This window comes from Lactuca virosa, chromosome 9 (assembly GCF_052849685.1).
Source record: "Lactuca virosa cultivar CGN04683 chromosome 9, Lactuca_virosa_CGN04683_v6, whole genome shotgun sequence".
NCBI lineage: Eukaryota > Viridiplantae > Streptophyta > Magnoliopsida > Asterales > Asteraceae > Lactuca > Lactuca virosa.
The window spans coordinates 238,635,940-238,651,912 of NC_136434.1; positions in this window are offsets into that span (position 1 = coordinate 238,635,940).

A 15,973-nucleotide genomic window follows, 5' to 3' on the forward strand; every position below is an offset into this window, starting at 1 on the left:
TCAAGTACATACCAGAAATAGTTATGGACTTAGACACCTTATCCAACAGATTGTTGCTTTGGAACCCAAATTTGTTTCACGGATTTCGGATTCACAACAACATTCGACAATTTTTGTGAATAAACCCACTTGTTCTTCCGTTTAATCTTCTTCTTCTTTTTATTTCTCATCTTTTTGCATCTTGAAGACTTGATTTCATGAACAAACCCACTTTCCACAACTTCAACTTTGTTAATTTGAATCAAATCTTTTGGAGTTTGATACTTGTGAATTTCTTGGATCACCGGCTTCCGATAAGGAATCATTCCTTCAAACGAATCACAAGAACACAAAATATCATCGGTTTGAACTCCAATCGAGCAAAAAACTTTTTCATCATAAGAATCAACTTGAACTCCTTTTTCTTGAACAATAAGAACATCACATTGAACTCCATTGTCAAGAACTTCAACAAACTTAAGAGCATGAAGATCATTTGGGTTTTGAATTAGAGAAATGCATTTCTTATTAAACAAATCTCTTTCTTCTCCTTCCATTTGATTTCTACTACTAACTAATATGGACAATGCAATTTTATTCAACCATACAATCTTACAAAGTGGTTGAAAAAGCAAGCTTCCATTATCATCCTTCAAATCTCCATAAGAAACCATATTACCCCATGAAATCAATTTGCTTAACATCAACCCATAAAATTGATCTTCATTGACTTTGTATTTGATATCTTCAACGATCACAATCCAAAAATCATATGGCAAATCCACCATGATCACAAGAACTTGAAAATTTCTAGAGAGAGAAACTGGTTTTGAATGCGTTTTCTACAGAGTGAAAGTAAAAATCACTTGAATTCTAGTGAAGAAAACCGAATTTTGAATAGAATCAAAGATGAATTCGATTTCTAGAATCCAAACTCTCTAAAACACAAAGATCAAAGATCAAAAAATGAATCACCAAATCTAGATTGCCACCATGGATCAATTCTTGATGAAATCAAGAACACCCGCTCTGATACCAATTGAAGTGGTGTTGATTATGATGGTATGTGCGGAATTAGAAAAGATCTAGTGAATCATCATACAAATTGAAGAACACAAGGAGTAAATAAATATGTGTAAGCTCATATTAGATCTGGAAAGAATATACAAATGGGTTTGTACAAATTTCTCTCTCTAGTCTAACACTCCAAATGGTTCCTTTTTTTTTACATAATAGGAGTCACTCACTTCCTATTTATAGGAAAGACTCAACCCATTTACACATACAAGAGGGTAAGCCTAAAACACTACATCCAAGAGTGACTTTTCACACTAACAAACATTTATAAATTCCCAATCTTAGTTACTTAGGAAAATGTGAAATGGTGCTAACCCATGAAATTATACTTTGCACCCTTGTTAAGTTGTTAGTGGAGCGTGTGTGGTTAACCGGCACACTAACATGGGATTGACAATGTGTGGCAAAGGGTGACTTAAGTTTTATCATAGATCGGTGGAGCGCGTGTGGTTAACCGGCACATCGATTGGGTGATAAAATTAAGGGTACCAAGTCAATTTGCATAGTTATTCATGTTGGGTTTTGATCATTCTAACACTCATATGGTGTACATGCAACCCTATAAACCTTGGATCTATGTTTTCTCTATTATACATGCAAATAATCAATATTCCAAGGTTTCATCCTAACTAGCATATTATGAAGCAACTATACTACAAAGTTCTAGTTAGATGACATACCTTTGATGTTGCTTGAAGTCTTGAACTTTAAGAGCTTAGCCCCAATAGTGTGGAAGCCTCAAGTGGAATCACAAATCACCAAAACACCTTGGAAGAACTTGAGAGAATATGTATGCTCACTACAATCGACCCACACTTTTTTTCACACACTTGTACCAATTTTGTGAGCCAAGGACCCCTTTATATATTATGGAGGATTAGGGTTACATCCATGTAAACCCTAATACCCATGACCTTTCATTTACATAGGATACATGGGTTAAAAGCTCCATGGACCATCCATGAAAGCTTAGCCCAACCTAAATGAACTTGGCCCATTCCATATATATAAGAGTCAATATTTAATTAGTTCTTTTTGATCACTTAATTAATTCTAAATTAATTCTTGATCAATACTAATTAAATAATATGATTCCATATTAATATATTAGAACTTATAATATATTAATATAAATCATAAATATACTATTATCAAAAGACTATCCATATAAATTGTGCCGGTGAAGTGCAACCCAAATGGACCATGCCGGGTCGGGTCAAGTACATACCAAATATAGTTATGGACTTAGACATTAATCCAACAGTCTGCCACTTGGATAAGTCTAAAACTATTATTGAGTATGACTTCAAAACCTAACTGGCAATCCTAGCTCTTAAAGCCGCTGTCGAACTCTGACCTTGTCAATGACTTGTCCATTAGATAAGGGATCATATATTCCTCCATTCTAGATATCATATGGACTGAGACATGGATTATAATCATTCTCTCTGTCCATTTGTTTTTTCCCGATTTTAGATTTATGATGACTGACTGATTGAACAAATCAAATCAGTCCTGGCTTGGCCAAGCACTCACATGTGTCATCGCTAAATGATCGAGGGGCCCACATATATCGCTTTTATCTCGAAGGTAAAAGGAATGGATAAACTTCGACTCATATGGCTTGTTCTACTACTTGTTGAATCATACACAAAGACACGTTTTATAACATCGAGTTACCAATGCGTTTTCGTGCAATCAATGTATAACCAACTCATAGTAACAACTCATATCTCTAGGTTTTAAGAATATAAGATATTATCGTCTCATGATCACTCGTGATAAAGTCCATGAAGTGATTCAAATGAGCGTGGGTTGAATCCAATACTCAGAACTTATGAGCACTCATGAGTGTTGTAGCACCACTTTGTCCACCAACTTGGACCTCTACAAACCAACCCATGACAGTCTTGATTCATATCTACTTCCAACATATGACCGACTGTGGATGGTTTGAATAACTTAATCATTCAGGAAGAGCGACTTAGTTATTCTGGAAGTCAAAACATGCAAATTGAAACACAAGAATAAATGAATCAAATATGGTATCAAACCCTATGAATATAAATAAACACTTTTATTTATCACCATACTGATTACTCATTATTCATTGTTTCGGTTTTATCAACTTTATACTTGAATTAAAAACACTAGTTGTCCCATGCTCCAAGCATGTACACTATGTTTTTCTTAAACAATAGCTTTGCCATACACCAAGTATGCACTCTATGTTTGTCTATGATCCTTACTTTGTGAAATAAACCAATTGAACATAATTTCAATGATTCTAATTTCACATTCCCAAATCCTTATCGAAAAATGTTAGAATTTCAAATTCCTATCATTTATCGAAATCTGTTTAGATTTTAAACTTATATGCACTGACCCTCCTGTAATGAATATCTACAAAGTCACAAAGACTTGTCAACAGTCATTATAAGGTATTCCAATGGAGATCAACTCCATGGAAACTAAGTCTCATATTCAAAGTACATTGCTTTGGACATGCTTCTTGCATTAAGTTTTCTAATCTTACACAGATAACTTCCACCTATGGAGACAACTCCATATTCTCATTTTGACTATCACTTCTGAATAAGAGATGCCTCTTTTCAGAATATGTCAATATGGTCCTTCCAAAATTAGCACTATACTTCCAACTGTCCCTGAGCAACCAATCTTTGGTAAACCTCAGATTGTCCTTGACAATTGCTTAATCATTTTAGTCATATCCAATTCTAGACCTTTTCCCTTCTTAATGCCTCTGGGCATTTGGAAAAATTTAGAAATGACAAATATTATAGCACATGCAATCGATCCTGTACCCAAAGCAAATGGTACACGATTCAGGATGTCTCACATAAAGACATGATTCTAGACCAGTCTTTTGCTACAATATTTTTATTTGCCATGTTTTCAAAATTTGACTATGAAGAGGGATGCCGTAATCATAATCGAATTTTGAGAACGCAATATATAGAATTTCCTTAAGTTGAAATAATCCAACATGAAATTCATATATATATATTCTTGACTAAAGATGATTAAGGTCTCAATATAAGCCTTTAGAACTGAAATGAAGTATATCCTCTCCCTTAATTATAGCAAAACAACTTTTTCAATCCCTGCAGCCTCACGAATTGAAACTTTTGTTTTCTATAATTAACATTGCTAACTTGCAACACTAACAATAATTATCATGCTCCCACTAACATGATGATTATTAGCATAACACTTATGCTTCCACTAGCTTTGACATGTACTCAGAAATCAGCTGGACTTCTAGAAATCAATACTTTATTGACTTTCTTACCAAAGTTCAGATTTCTGATACGAGATGCTTTGATAAAACTTTATCAAAATCATACACCTTTCCTTAGATAACATGCATGTGTGTCTAAACAATTTCAGAACTATGAAAAGGGATGCCGTAATCATAATCTCAATTGTTTAGACCTTTTTGCCATCTGCTTCAAATCTACTTGGTGGAAGTGTTTCCTCACCATCATTTTCATGAATCGGAGAGAAACCTTATGACCCTTAGATTTTATAGTGTATGTGTTCTTATCCATGTGAATCGTCAAAACCATAGTCACAAGACAAGGCTAATGACAAATCCAAACTCATATGAACTGAACTTATGCAATCTTAACTTCTTGCCACCTGGCAGTACAGGGCCTGCCATTGCTTCCAAGTTGTTATGCAACCAATTGAGAACTTTCAGAACTCCTATGCAAAGCCAACTTTAACTGGAATGGGCACAAAATATGTCAACACGATAGGTTATAAACCTCAAGTCGTGTTCTAGTGAAGAACCTCAGGTTTTATTCTTGATTAGTTCTTGAAATTCTTTTTAGAATCTTTAAGACTCCTACTATCCTCTTGACATATAAGACTATCTTGCCAAATATTCAAGAGATAGTGCGGATTCTTTATCAAGACAAACACTTCACATAATTGGCCTTAGTTGGTCTTTGTTTTATCCAAAACATCACAACTTACCAATTTCAAATGTACAAGAGTAGGACACTTTTACTCTTACATTTGACAAGTGTTTTAAACCTTTCTTTAAGATATGTCACTCAAGTTACAATCTTGGAGTATGACTCTAAGAATTGTTTTGGAACGAAGTATGACTTATCTTCCTGATCTAACCATTTCAACAATTCATGACTCCTCTTCTTATTCATATGAATGCACTAAGATGACCTTTAGAGGACTAATTGTGATATGATTTCTATATCATTAAGATGATCACAAACATGATACTAAAGTATTCTCCCATCTTTTCCGATTTGAGAAACTTTTATCTTTCTGCCTAATTTGATTCTTTTTATTCGATCTGCCATACATTGAGACTTTTCCAATGTTTCAGAATTATACTTAAACTTGTAAGTATAACCATATTTACTAAACTTTAGTAAATCAAATAGTATTAACGAGCTTTGTGGTGGACATGACCAGTGCACAAGAATGTGTACTCGATCCCTTTAGTCCTTCACTTGACTCACACATCCATGTGAACAAGTAATTAGTCTTGATTTTCCAATGCTTGAAAGTTCTCATTCATCATACTATTCAACTTGCATGATTCCAAGTTTCGGTCCAATTGAAACTTGGGTGATGAGGAACTTTCCTGATTTGGTAAATTTAGACACTACCACAAATGAAAGAATCAAATCCATTTTCCAATATTGCTGGCAGTGGAATCATATAAGCAACAATTTTCCACAAATGCCATTGTAAGGATACTTCAAATAAATAAAATTAAACAATTTTCTTTTATTTTAAAACTTTACGGAAAAACTTATCCTTACAATCCACATGGAAAATTGTTGTTATCTATTCCTTAGCAATATATCATAACTTCTTCAGCAACTGCTCAAAATTCTGATGCGATCGAAATCCACCTTCGCGATCAGAATCAACATATACTTCCTTTAAGATTTCTCTCTATTCTTTGATTCTTAAAACATCAACATGTGACCCAGTCACATCATGTAATGAGGATCTTAGAATAGAACTTAACAAAGTTAGATAATGGGCTCTACCTGATGTAGAGTCAAACTTATTGACTTTAACATCCTTAGGTAAATTTGGCAGCTTTGCAATCAACGCCCCTTCCTTTGGCAAAATAAACATATGGACCCTTTGGTAATGGGACTATCTCAGACTTAGCCTTTCTCTTTACCAGTTGGTCAACAGGGTTGACTATGGCCAATCCCTTTCCATTGGGAAGAGAATGCTTTTTCTGGATTTCCAGTGTCACCATTGTCACTGTCCATAAAGTTTTTGGGAAGTTGATCTTCTAATCAAATTTGCTTTACTATCGTTCCAAATCATTGCTGATTCAGCAGCACCAAGCAAATAGATATGATCATTAAGGTTCATGTCATAGTATGTTTCATAGTAGTCCCAAAGGAACTCACTATGTGACTTAGAAAGTGATTGAACATCCAACTTTCTCAAGGCTTAAAACACCCAACTCTCCCGGCTTGTCAATATGTGACTTCATCTCTAAGATGTGATCACACATAGACCTTGCTTGCCATTAGGGCTTGAGTGACCTTGAACTTGTGGGTTAGGGAGAATAATTGGAGGAGGTGGAGGAAGAGAAGTATGACTTCCATGAGCCAAACTCGGGAAGTCATATTCATTAGGAAAGCTTGGTTTCGGAAGATCATTGTTGTCTAAACCAGACATCAACAATGGGAGAAATTCACGTAAAGTTGATTTAAGTCCTTAATATAACACCCAATATGATATATTAAGGCTAGGACCCAACAAACTATTTTATAACTTGGAAGAGGGATGCCGTAATCCAAGCTATAAAATATTTGAAGGTAGGTGAATGACAATTCACCAATTTCCACCAAGATAAACGAAATGTATTATTAGGTTTTAATTGGTTTTGAAACTCCTAGATTGTTTTGAGATTCATTGAACTTTTCAATGGCATGTTTCAATCTCGAGTGTGCCCTTCAGGTTTTGTGACTGGGATGTCGAGGATCACAAATCAAGGTGTGAAGTAACCATGCAAATATACTTGGTACCCTTAATATTTACCCCTCAATCGATGTGCCGGTTAACCACACACGCTCCAACGATACTATGATAAACATTAAGTTACCCTTTGCCTACCTTGTTAAGTCCAGGTTAATGTGCCGGTTAACCACACACGCTCCACTAACAGCTTAAACAAAGTGCAAAGTGTAATTTCATGGATTAGCACCTTATTCACATTTTCCTAAGTAACTAAGATTGAGAATTTATAGGTGTTTAGTTACTTAGTATTTATCATTATACTTATAATGAAGGGAGAATTATAAGCCTTGTCCTACCTGTTCGGCTAACGACCCTCCACCGGTCAAGGAAGCGGTGAGTGAGAGTGGACACCCATTAAACTGCCATTTTATAGGCAGTAACCTTATACCCCCTTTATAGACCGGCTTCGTGAATGAGGCCTACTAATGGTAAGACGACTTGCTCTTATACATATAATATATTAAACTTTTAATATTATAATAGTATAAGGGTGTATTTTAGACATTTAAAATACTTGGTGGTTTAATCTATTAATTAAACTATACTCTTAATTTAATTAAATTTAAACCATGTAATTATGGAATTATTAATTCTCTTTTAATTAAACACTTTAATTATCTATTAATAAAGTCCATAAGAGTTAATTGAATTATTCAATAAAAACATCATAATTCCAATTATTAAATTCAAAATTAAAACCATTTAATTAATTGTTTAAGTTATGAACCCAAGAGTTTTAGAATTCAATTCTTTTTTTTTATCATAAAAAAACTTTTTCCAAATTCCAAAACTTGAGGGAAAGTTTTGTAACTCTTGAAAACTTTTGGATTCCATAACTTATGGAGTTAAATACTTGTTTTATGATGAAACTTTTCATGTTCCATAACTTAAGAACAAGTTATGGAATTCTTTAAAACATTAAGACCAAGTTTTGTTACTCCATAAAAAACTTTGAATCAATTTTTTTAAAAACCTTTTCATATCCATAACTTATGGAGGTTTCAAAAAACTCTTTAGATCAAACTTTTAAAACTAATAAAATAATCATATCATTTTATATTTTACTAAATTTGACCTAATTCAACTCATATAGCAAATGATTCAAATTTTACAAATAATTCGTTTTTCACAAAACAAGTAATTATCTTAAAATTTGACAAACGTCATGTTTTTTTTTCCTGTTTTTTCAACTTGAAAATAAAACATTTGCATCAATATAACAGAAAACAACCTGGCTCTGATACCACTGTTGGGTTTTGAGCATTCTAACACTCCTATGGTGTACATGCAACCCTATAAACCTTGGATCTATGTTTTCTCTATTATACATGCAAATAACCAATATTCCAAGGTTTCATCCTAACTAGCATATTATGAAGCAACTATACTACAAAGTTCTAGTTAGATGACATACCTTTGATGTTGCTTGAAGTCTTGAACTTTAAGAGCTTAGCCACAATAGTGTGGAAGCCTCAAGTGGAATCACAAATCACCAAAACACCTTGGAAGAACTTGAGAGAATATGTATGCTCACTAAAATCGGCCCACACTTTTTTTCACACACTTGTACCAATTTTGTGAGCCAAGGACCCCTTTATATATTATGGAGGATTAGGGTTACATCCATGTAAACCCTAATACCCATGACCTTTCATTTACATAGGATCCATAGGTTAAAAGCTCCATGGACCATCCATGAAAGCTTAGCCCAACCTAAATGAACTTGGCCCATTCCATATATATAAGAGTCCATATTTAATTAGTTCTTTTTGAACACTTAATTAATTCTAAATTAATTCTTGATCAATACTAATTAAATAATATGATTCCATATTAATATATTATAACTTATAATATATTAATATACATCATAAATATACTATTCTCAAAAGACTATCCATATAAATTGTGCCGGTGAAGTGCAACCCAAATGGACCATGCCGGGTCGGGTCAAGTACATACCAAATATAGTTATGGACTTAGACATTAATCCAACAATTCACACCTTGTTTGTGATCTTCGGCATCCCAGTCACAAACTTGAGAGGGCACAATCGAGATTTAAACATGCCATTGAAAGTTCAATGAATCTCAAAAGATCTAGGAGTTTCAATCCAATTAAAACTTAATAATTTATTTTGTGTTTTCATGGTGGAAATTGCTAAATCTCCATTTACCTACCTTCAAATATTTTGTAGCTTGGATTACGACATCCCTCTTCCAAGTTATAAAATAGTTTGTCGGGTCCTAGCCTTAATATTTCATATTGGGTGTTATGTTAAGGACTTAAATCAACTGAAACTTGAATTTCTCCCTCATAGATGTCCAAGTTCAGACAACTATGGTCTTCCTCATCCTTTGGATAGAGCTTCACTTCCTCCACCTCCTCCAATAATTCTCCCTGACCCACAAGTTCAAGGTCACTCAATCCCTAATTAGCAAGCAAAGTCTACATGTGCTTACATCTTGGAGATTATGTCACATATTGGCAAGCCGGGAGATTTGGGTGTCAAAGTCTTAAGGAAGTTGGCTGTTAACTGGGTTCTTCAATCACTTCCCTAGTCATATAGTGAGTTCTTTAAGGACTGCTATGTGACAGACCATGACATGACCCTTAATGATCTTACATATTTGCTCGATGCTACTAAATCAGCAATGATTTGGAGCAATGGTAAAGCAAATTTGATTGGAAGATCTACTTCCCATGCTTCCATGGACATTAGTAATCGTAACATTGAAAGTCCAGAAAAGCTTTCTCTTCCTAATGGAAAGGGATTGGCCATGGTCAAGTCATTTGACCCAATGTTAAAGAGAAAGGCTAATTCTGAGATAGTCTCATGTACCATTTCCAAAGAGTCCATATGTTTCTATTGCCAAGAGAAGGGACATTGGTTGCGAAGCTGCCCAATTTACCTGAAAGATCATAAGGATGGTAAAGTCAAAAAGTTTGACTCTACTTCAGGTAAAGTCCATTATCTAACTCCATGAAGTATCTTTTGGAGATTCTTAATACATGATGTAATGTAATTACATTTTGATGTTTTAAGAGAATCAAAGGAAACCTAAAAAAGGGTATGCTGATTTTGATCGCGAAGATGGATTTCAATCGCATGGTTCAGTAATCAGAATTTTGAACTGTTGCTTAAAGAGTTATGATAGATTGCTTAGGAATAGATAATAACATGTTTTTCATATGTATTTGCACTGTAAGGATAGGTTTTTCCGCAAATTTTAAAATAAAAGAAGAGTTTTGATTTTATTTATTTTAAGTATCCTTACGATGGCATTTGTGAAAAATTGTTGTTTATATGATTTCATTGATAGCAATATTGGAAAATGGATTTGATTGTTTCATTTGTGGTAGTGTCATAATTTACCAAATATGAAAAGATCCTCATCACCCAAGTTTTAGTTTGATAAAAACCTGGAATCATGCAACTTGTATTGTATGATGAATGAGAATTTTCATCTTTTGTAAATTAAGACTAATTCCTTGTTCGCATGTACATGTGAGTCAAGTGAAGGACTAAAGGATCAGGTACATTGAGTTGTGCGCTGGTCAGGTCCACCACAAAGGCTAATAAGATTATTCGTTATGATTTACTAAAGTTTAGTAAATATGGTTATACTTACAAGTTTAAGTGTAATTCTGAAACATTGGAAAAGTTTCAATGTACGGTAAGACGGATAAGAAGAATCAAATAAGGGAGAAAGGTAAAAGTTTCTACAATCTGAAGAGATGGGAGAGTACTTGAGTATCTTGTTTTATGATTATCTTAGTGATTATGGAACCATATCACAATTGATCCTCTAAGGACACTTTAGTGCATTTGTTTGGCTAAGGAGAGGAATCATGAACTGTTGAAATGGTTAAATCAAAAGATAAATCATATTTCGTTCCATTGTAACTTGAGTGACATAATTCTAAGAAAGGTTTATAACACTTATCAAATGTAGAGTAACATGTTTCTTACTCTTGTACATATGAAATTGGTAAGTTGTGATGTTTTGGATAAAATAGAGACCAACTAAGACCAATTGTGAGAAGAGTTTATCTTGATAAGAATCCGCACTAACTCATGAATATTTGTTTTGTCAAGGAATGGTTCTTAACAAGAGAATCTTATATGTCAAGAGGTCAGTGAGAGTCTTAAAAGATCTTCAGATAGTTTCAAGAACTAATCAAGAGTATTGTTAATCATTAGCCCATGACTTGAGGTTTGTAACCTAACGTGTTGAGATATTCTTATTTCTGTGTCTATTCCAGTTAAAAGTTGATTATGCTTGTGAGTTCTATGAGTTCTCAATTGTTTGCGTAACAACCTGGAATCAATGGTAGGCCCTGTGCTGCCAGGTGGCAAGAAAGTAAGATTAAACAAGTTCAGTTCATATGAGTCTGGATTTGTCACTAACCTTGTCTTATGATTATGGTTTTGAAAAATTCGCATGGATAAGAACACTTACACCATAAAAATAAAATCTAAGTGTCATAAGGTTTCTCTCCGATTCATGAAAATGATGGTGAGGAAACGCTTTCACTAAGTAGGTTTTAAGTAGATAACAATAGTGATATTTGTATTCTCAAAGTCGTTAGTGGAGCGTGTGTGGGTAACCGGCACACTAACATAGACTTGTGAGAAATGGAAAAGGTCTAAACAATTGAAACTATGATTACGACATCCCTTTTCATAGTTCTAAAATTGTTTAGACACACATGTGAGCTGTCTAAGAAAAGGTGTATGATTTTGATAAAGTCTTATCAAAGCATCTCGTATCAGAAAACTGAACTTTGGTAAGAAAGTCAATAAAGTATTGATTTCTAGAAGTCCAGCTGATTTCTGGGTACATGTCATAGCTAGTGGAAGCATAAAGTGTTATGATGGTTAAATTATAATTATCATGTTAGTGGGAGCATGATTATTATTTTATGTGTTGCAAGTTAGCAATGTTAATTATAGAAAACAAAAGTTTCAACTCGCTTTGAAAAGTTGTTTTGCTATAATTAAGGGAGAGGATTTTATACTTCATTCCAATTCTTCAAGCTTAGATTGAGATTTTAATCAACTTTAGTCAAGGATATATATGAATGTTATGTTGGAATGGTTCAACATAAGGAAATTTTATATATGCGGCGTTCTCAAAATTCGATTATAATTACGTCATCCCTCTTTATAGCATGAATCGTGTCCCATATGCTTTGGGTGTAGGATCGATTATATCCATTCTAAATTTTCCAAATGCTTAGGGCATTAAGAGGGAAAAAGGAATATAAGCGGATATGACTAAAATGATTAAGCAATTGTCGAGGACAATCTGAGGTTTACCAAAGATTGGTTGCTCGTGGACAATTGGAAGTATAGTGTAAGCTTTGGAAAGGACCATATTAACATATTCTGAAAAGAGGCAACTCTTGTTCAGAAGTGATAGTCAAAATGGTAATATGGAATTGTTTCCATAGGTGGAAGTTATTCTCTGAATCTGTGTAAGATTAGAAAACTCAATGCAAAGAAGGATGCTCAAAGGAATGTACTTTGAATATGAGACTTCGTTTCCATGGAATTGATATCCATTGGAATACTTTGTAATGTCTGTTGCCAAGTCTTTGTGACTTTTGTGCATAGTCATTACAAGAGAATCATTGCATATAAGTTTAGAATCTAACAGATTACAGTAAATGACAAGAGTTTGGTATTCTTACATTTACAAAAGGGATTGGGATTGTGAAATGAGCATCATTGGAGTCGTGTTCAATTGATCTATTTCACAAAAGAAAGGACCATAGGTAAACATATTGTGCATGCTTGGAGCATGGCATGACTATTGTTTTAATTTAAGTATTAAGTTGATAATTCGAAACATTACATGAATAATGAGTAATCAATATGTTGCTTAGATAAAAGGTGTTTTTATTTACTCTCAAAGTGTTGGGGCCATATGGGATTAGTATTATTCTTGTGTTTCACTTTGCATGTTTTAACTTCCCGAATAACTAAGTTATTCAAACCGTCCACAGTCAATCATACTTTGGAATTAGGTATTGAGGCAAGACTGTCATGAATGGGTCTGTAGTCTGTCTAGGTGGCTAGACTTAGCTGCAATATTCATGAGTGCTCCTGGAATAAGATTCGAGTATTGGATTAAACCCACGCTCATTTGAATCACTTCATGGATTTTATCACGAGTGAATCATGAGACAATAATATCTTATATTCTTCAAACCAAGAGATATGAGTTGTTGACTATGAGTTGGTTATACATTGATTGTACGAAAACGCATCAGTAACATGATGTTATAAAACATGCCTTTGTGTATGATTCAAGAAGTAGTTAGTACAAGCATATGAGTCGAAGTTTATTTATTCCTTTTACCTCATAAGGATAAAAGCAATATCTGTGGGACCCTCGATGATTTAGTGATGACACCCCTAAGTGCTTGGCCAAGCCTGGACTGATTTGATTTGTTCAATTAGTCAGTTGTCATAAATCGAAAAATCGGGAAAAAACAAATGGACAGAGAGAATGATTATAATCCATGTCTCAGTCCATATGATATCTAGAATGGAGGAATATATGATCACTTATCTAATGGACGCGTCATTGATTTGTTCAGAGTTCGACAGCGGCTTTAAGAGCAATGATTGCTAGTCGGGTTATGAAGTCGTACTTGCAATAATAGTTTTAGACTTATCCAAGTGGAAGACTGTTGGATTAGATGTCTAAGCCCATAACTATTATTGGTATGTACTTGACCGGAGAGTAGCATGGTCCATTTGGGTTGCATATCACCAGGACAATTTGTTAGGATGGACTCTTGAGACAAGGTTATATATGATTTATTAATATAATATAAGTACTAATATATTAATATAAAATAATATGATTTTAATTAGTTTTGATCAAGAATTAATTTAGAATTGATTTAGTAATCAAAACGAGACTAATTAAATCTATGGGGACTAATTATGTTAATTAGTTATATTCATGTGTGTTGAGCTTATGATCCATGTTGGACCAAGTTTATGTATGGATACATAAAGAGTTGGGCCACATGAACCATGGATCATAAGACCCATGGGTATGGATTTGGGTTATATCCATGACCCTATAAATCCCACATATAAATACATACTTCATTGCCCAAAATCATGACTTGTGTATTCTTGGAGTTCATGGTGGTTTTGTGTAACATCCCGAGTCCAGGTATACCTCGAGAACCTTGATATTTTTAGCTATTGTAATTTTTGGCCTTATTTATAAAAGAGTGAAAAACGAGTACGTGGGGCGTACCTTAGGGTACGCTTAGCGTACTCGTCAGCGTGCATGTAACGCGGAGACCACCTAGTACGCTGGGCGTACCCGTGAGTACGATGGGCGTACTAGGCCAAGAATGCAACCCTGATTTGGGGTGAGTCCCCTATATAAGGAACATGATGGCCTCATTTCTGGCCACCATTTCCAGAGAGAAAACCCTAAGAGTGCCCTAACCTCCATCCTAGAACTTGTGTGTGTGTGTTTGAGCCTTAAGAGAGTGTTTGTGTGGTTTTGAAGAGAAGAGAAGGCCTTGAAGAAGGAGAGTTGGAGTCCAAGCTTCTAGATCTGAGCAAATATGAGTGGGAAGCTTCTTGTTAAGGTATAAAGTTTTAGACTTTGCCTTTCCTTTCTTATGAGCATGTTATTTGAGCATTTTAGGGTTTTGTCCCATAAAGGTGGAGTCTTGATGAGATCTTGAACTCCAAAGTCTAGGACCAACCCCTTTTGAGTATATGAGTGGTGTTATGACATAAAAATCCAATCTTGGTTGGTGAAATCACTCCATGCATGAGTTATGAGGTCCTTGAGACAAAAGAGTGTGTATTTTTGGAGGATGGTGACTTTTCAGCCATGCAAAGGCTTAAAGTCGATGACTTTATGGATTAAGAGGCATTAGAAGGTCCATATCTGAGATATGAGCTTATGTCTTAACTGATTAAGACCATAAATGTGAGAAGAGTGAAACTGGGGCGTACGCTGGGCGTAACCCCAGTACGCGCAGCGTAGGGGTCGAGCACCCCCGATTATGTATAGCAGCCGAGTACGCCCAGCGTAGGGAGTTGGAACGCGCGGCGTACTCCCTGCTGTTGGCTTTTGTTGACTTTTAGGGTTTGGTTAAGATTGAGGACTATTAAGCCTTGGAGGGGTAAAATGGTCTTTTACCCTTCTGTGAGTTGTAGAAGGGTTAGTCTGGCTTCTTGAGGGCCAATATTAATTAGGGATAATTATTATGTGTTAGGCGGAGGCTAGACCGGTGGGTAGGGATCGAGATCCCGAGTACGATATTTTAATTCATTAGCTTACGAGATGAGTCTTCTCACTATACTTACCTTGAGTGGTAATTTTATGTGTGACCAGAGGGTCTTATGTGCATGAATTGTGTTATGAGATATCCTGCTATTTGTTTTGTGATATGCTTACTGTGTATTATATTGAGTTGCTGAGTTGAGGGACCGGAGGGTCCATCTGAGTTGTGGGACTGGATGGTCCCACTGAGATACATTGACCGGAGGGTCTTATTGAGTTATAGCCTCAAGTGGCTAATGAGCTGTGTGTGGTATTTTGGGGAACTCACTAAGCTTTATGCTTACCGTGTTATGTGTTATGTGTTTCAGGTAGTTCCGAGGATCACGACAAGGCACCGACATGATTGTACACACTGGCAAGAGATTGTTTTATGATTATGGGATTTATGTTTATTGTTGATATTTGAGACATATCTGATTTTGAGAAAGATGAATTGATATATATTTTGTTTTAAAATGAGAAAAATTGTTTGAAAATTTTATGTCGTTACAAGTTGGTATCAGAGCCTTGGTTTGAGGGATTCGGATGCACACTCG